General features: G+C 36.2%; 1 pseudogene; it reads right to left on the bottom strand.

The window, feature by feature from the left end:
• Nucleotides 1-3,821: 3,821 nt before the first annotated feature.
• On the bottom strand, nucleotides 3,822-5,619 carry LOC149237017 (O-fucosyltransferase 23 pseudogene; annotated as a pseudogene).
• Nucleotides 5,620-6,000: the final 381 nt, after the last annotated feature.

The raw sequence follows: 6,000 nt of genomic DNA, 5'->3' as shown, positions 1-6,000 counted from the left end.
CTCTTAAAGAGAAGTATGCATTAGTATGAATAAACATTGTGGAAGTAAAACAAATATTTACTTGAATATATGTACTAGTTAATTAATATGTCATGCTTGCTCATGCACATAAGTAGATGTTAAAGATCACTTTTAGAGGTTGATCATTGATTGATTAATATTGTATCTAATCTTGTTGCCAAAGCTTATTGACGACAACAAAGATAGGAAATGATGGCGGTTTGTGCCAAAGAAAAGTGATGTTTAACATTGTGGCAGGTAAAGAATTAATGGTCCATGCAAATGAGTACGAGTTGCGAGATCGTACATTGATAGAACAATCACGCTACCAGGATGTAGAAAGTGGCGATATGTAGGTAAAGGGTTTCATGGAAAATGTAATAGCCTTAGCTAGTTTTATGACACTTTAATGATATTTTATTGTAATATTTTATAGCAATGGATAAGGGATGGAATCCCTTATAATCCATTGAGTGGGGTGAAAACCCTCACGAGCGTTTAATAATAAGATTAAACGTTTGGTGGTTTTCATCCTACGGGGTTTCCATAGTATATCGGTGTTCAATGGTGTGGTTTCCTTTTGTGTTAGTTTGATGATGTTGAATCCTTGATGATGATGATTCTTTATTTGATGTGATAATCATAATGTCCAAATATGTGATTAATTAATATGGTTAAGGAAATCATGAAATGGATGCAAGGTTCATGAGACAGTTTATGTTAATATACTACAACAGTGGTTGTCAATGGTTATGCAACTTATTGTCTTCTATTGGATTTTACTTATTGTCTTCTATTGGATTTTACGTTATGCATTAATCTAATTGTTAATGAGGAATGTGGAGTTGTGATTTGGATAATTACTTGTGGGAATTTGTATAAAAAAAATTCTAACTCTCTGCGTTTACTTGTGGATTTTACGTTATGCATTAATCTAATTGTTAATGAGGAATGTGGAGTTGTGATTTGGATAATTACTTGTGGGAATTTGTATAAAAAAAATTCTAACTCTCTGCGTTTACTTGTGAGGTTACCGGGGTATGTTACAGACCGCTTAATCATAAATAGTAATTTTTAATTTCAGTGGTTTCGGATTTATTTAAATCAATTAGAATTTTTTACTTATTTTTTTTGTAACATATAAATATAATTTTTTTATTGGGTTATACATATATATTCCAAAGTAATTTTGATTAGTTGGTATTTAATTTGGGAAATTTATTGATTTGATTTATTTTGAATAATTGTTTGAATTTTATTATATAAATAATTGAAAGAAACAAACAATAATAATTTGTATAATTTTGATTAAAGATTTATTTTATTTTGGACAATTTATTTATTAAATTTAGTTTAAATAATTGAATTATTATAATATTTATTATCTTAAACCAAAATACAATTCTTTCAATTTAACATTTCTATGGACCTCTCTTTACACCTTTTGACGCAATTAATTAATAGTACTAGCTTTTTCAAATTTCATGATGATTTCGCAGTATAAACACAACTCCCAAAACGCCAGGTCATTGCTACTCCCAAAGTTACGGCAAGGTAAGAATGTATCCGTAGGATAACTTATCCGACAAGTTTTGAATCGCCGCTGGCGCCTTCTATATTCCCACGCTTGCGCCTGCTATTTCGGGCAACTCGCCATGACTGCTAATCGTTTTGTTTTTATGTATTTGAAATTTTTGATCTATAAATATATATTTTATTAATATTGAATAATGCCACTTGTTCGTATTGGCCAAATATATTACTGCAATATTCTTATCGGGGAAGCTGCCTAATGTGGGTTCCAGGAGGGCAACCCCTATTTCTTACGCCATAGAAAAGTTAATGCAGTCTGACATGCAAGGGGAATAGCAGTTTCCTTGCTGCTAAAGTGCCAAAGTCAACTTTGAGGGAAATATAAATGCAAGGAAACTGTTATTCCCCTAGCATGTCAAACTGCATTAACTTTTCTATGGGGTAAGAAATAGGAGTTGCCATCAAAGGAACATGTAACCGTGCATTTAATACCCAATAACAAGCCCATTAGCCAGAAGATGGAAAAAAAATTAAAAATGAGACAAACTAATCTGCCATCGTTATTATCGGCGGGTCCAAAGTAACATCAACCCCAACAACCATTAACGTAAAGTATGGAGTGGGGCATGTCTTATTATTATTTTAAGATAATGTGTGGAGTGGGGCATTTTCTTTTTAAATGATGCGAAATATAAGATGGCCAGGCCAGCGGGTGATTCCACAAGTACACATCACGCACATCCACGTCGAAGCAAAAAGCAATTGCAAATTGCCTTAACACGTCTCTTCTCATTGTCATCTATCTCACCACCTTTTGGCAGGTGGTCACCAGGCCCGGTGGTAACCGAGTCAGCAGTACCTTTTGTCAAAGTCCTCCACTGGTTAACCACGTTCAGCACCTGTTTGACATTACCTAAAATTTTAATTATGGTGGGGGTCTTAACTAAGACCTATAGTATCTATTAATTTCATATCTCGATATATCCATTCCAAATGTCGATAAATTTCATGTGTCGGCAAATTTTGAGATCATAAGCTTTCCGCATTGCCAACTCTCTGCAGATTCCTTCAGCTTCTATACTTTGGATTGCTTATTGCTACTTATAATCTATATCAAAGATCAGCATGATTCTTATCACTAAATTCTCCTAAGCCCAGATCACTTTGCCGCTCACTTACCGAGCTCGATCACTTCGGCGCCCACTTACAGAGCTCAAAATTTAACACCAGCGAATCGCATTGCCATAGTCTAAAGAGGTGTCGGAAAATAATGGAAATTTTGGAAATTTAGGTAGAAATTTTTGCAAATCTTGATTATAATTTTAATATTGAAATTTTTTTAGAAATCGAAGAAATGTTTGAAAATTTTAATTATATTTAGAGAATTTAGGCTTCTAACACATAATATTGAAAATTTTATGTGTTAGAAGTTTTTATTGATGTTGAATTTATTTATATGGTTAAAAACTCAATTCAAACACTCTTATAAATATAAACAAAATTGACTATCATTAAACAACGCCAATGTCATATTTAAGCCCGTGCTTGTGAGGAAATTACGATCGTCTATTCCAGCAGATGACCAAAAGGTTAAAGTGCGACTTTAAAAGCATGGCCTGGAAACCAACTCCTGCCAAGAATATGGTATCAACTGAAAAAACAACGCCCTATTACGCAGCTTTTCAACAATCCTAAACACACAACTTAAAAAGATGAAATGAAAACTGGGCTACTTTTATGTCGACTGCAACAAAATCCCGGGACGTAAGGAAATTTAGAATGCAAATGATTCACAAGTACGCAGATAGTTTGGATTAATCATATAGACATCGATTTCGAATGTCTTTCCATCAATGTCCAACAAGTTACAGAATCTTGAACACATCACAACCTCGTACTACTTAGTTACGGCATTTATAATCAAAAAATACAGTCTGATCTGCTCTACCCCACAGTTAATGACAGCGCTGTTTAAACTTTTCTCCAAGAACTTGTGTTCGGCCGCTTTTACAGGAAAACAGATTCACTTATAGTCTCTGCTCAACTCTATGATGACAGGAATATCAGTAGAGTAAGCAATCCCTTTCTATTACAACTAGAAATAGCCACATGCATTGGAAAGATAGGCCAGGGTCCTCGTTCGTTTTAGTTTTAGAGTCGAACCATTTAATTTTGTATATGTAATTGCCAAATATCGAAAATAGAAGCTTAGAATACACATCTTCAAGAACAAACTGGATTAATTTTCAAATAAATATAGGCCCAATTTAACAATAGTATATAACAATTAGTTTTGAATAACACCCATTGGTATTGAGACACCATTAATCTCCCATTCTCTGTTAAAAATCTATTAGATCATATTTGAAGAACATGATCGTGAGAAAGAATCATACAAAATGCACATGAACTGCAGCTTCTGCAATAAGTGTTGGCCATACAATTTCTTTGTAGCATACAGATTACAAAATAATGGTACAGGGAATCACCTTGTTGAGATTCAAGCCTGAATCTGCAAAAAATTGAACATCTGGTTCTAGTATTTCACTGGCAAGAGACCTCATTAGATCCATAGCTAATAGCAGCAAGGCTCAAATCCGACATGTTGGTTGCCCATCTTTTAGGTCCTCCTGCTGGGCCTTCAATGTTGTAAGCATAAGAAGCCATAGTTGAACCTTCACAATCCCGCGCCCTATCTATTCTCATGGTCCTCTGCAACACTATGAGACTCGAAAATGTAGAAAAGCTATTCCCCACAAATGTATCAGCCTGCAGGCATACTTCATAATCAATTGCAGATTGAATGAGATAGGGATACTTTGAGTAAATATCCAGCATACCCAATTTCTTCTTTTCATAAAGGGCTAAGAAGCCACTCCATCCCTCTAACAGCGCCCTGTCCTCTAAAATATCATCGGCAACAGCTAGATAAACAATAGAGGGCTTCTCCAGTCCAGGAATGTTAGCAACCCTCTTCATTATTTCCTCCTTACTACTGCAAATTCTCAAGTCCTCGCCATTTTTAGCTCTGGACCTCATCTCAAGCTTCTTGCAATGGATCATCCAGTCTTTCTCAATTCTCATATGAACCGCCACATATTTGGGTTGAAAATTGAATGGGCTCATTCTGATTTTATTCTGATCAATTCCAGTTCGAGAGCTGAAACTCTGGAGCTTGGATACAACTTTGGAGACTTCGGCGGACAAATTATCAACCAGAACCAGGCATTCAAAGACTCTGGCATAATCAAGAACAGGCCAATGGTCGTGCCAACGAAAAGGGTGTTTACCCTCCAACTTAATAACGGTATGCCGATCGCTTTCAGGGGTTTTGCATTGTTCCAGCTGTGCCATATCCCTTTCCCCCGTCCACCGCCGCCCACTCCCCTTAGCCACAACGAAAACATCGGAAAAATTACCGGAGTTCATGCTGCTTATGCGAACGAAGCCGTTGCAGAGGGAATTGAAACCATGGAGCGAGAATAGGCGATCGAATCCGAGGGGCTCCAAAAGGTCGATGTCTTTGTAGAAAAGCGAGGCGCTGAGGTTGGGCATGAGGAGAGTTCGGTTCAATTTTCTGGCCGTCAAGGCCGCCCTGGCGAGGGCAATCTTCTGATTGTTGAGTCCCCATACGATCTGCGGAACTTCCAGAAACTTATCATCTCTAACACCCGCCTCCGGCACGATCAATCTGGAAGAGGTGAGATCCGACGTCCATTGATGATATACGCGCCTTATGTCTCTGAGCTGTGCAAGCGTGAAAAATCTGGAAAGGAGCAGACATGAAAACAACAAGAGAACCCATGTAAACCATCTGTAAATCATGATTCCCATGAACCCCGCCATATCCCCCATAGCGGAAGACCTCTCCTCCTTCGTCGGAGCTGCATTTGTCTTGCAACTAGTTTTCGCTTTGATTTTGTTTATGTGGTTTACCCTCGAATTCATGGACGGAAGCGCAAGTGTGGGTGTATGGCAGACATGAATCCTACCAGAAAATGCCTACTAGCTGTTTCAGCCTATGAAGAATACAAGGCATCAGCCGTGTAATCCCAACTGGTGAATATACATCGTTGTCCGGATTTGTGGCCTGTTATACGAACGTGCAATAGTATATTTCTCCGTAATATGTAAACTTCATCTTCATATTTTTAATTTGATTTTAATATCTTTTTCTATTCGTTTTCCAAATCTATATTAAATTCATATCAGACCCAGACCAACGCCAATCCACATATTAAAATGATGTGTTTTAACTGTGTGAGATGTTGTTAATAGAATGGTATCAAATTTGTTTAATTATTTTATGTTTAATAAAAAATTTGATGAAATTGTGTATAGGATTAATATTTTGTTCAATATTTTTTTTCCCTTGACTTTTAACTTATTATTATTGAGTACAGAATATTGAATCATAAATAAATTATTATTGAGTACAGAATATTGAATCATAAATAAATGAGTATG

This window comes from Pinus tabuliformis, chromosome 8, assembly GCF_031772625.1.
Source record: "Pinus tabuliformis cultivar Carrire ecotype Pingquan chromosome 8, CPIR1, whole genome shotgun sequence".
Lineage (NCBI taxonomy): Eukaryota > Viridiplantae > Streptophyta > Pinopsida > Pinales > Pinaceae > Pinus > Pinus tabuliformis.
This window is presented reverse-complemented; position numbering and strand designations above follow the sequence as displayed.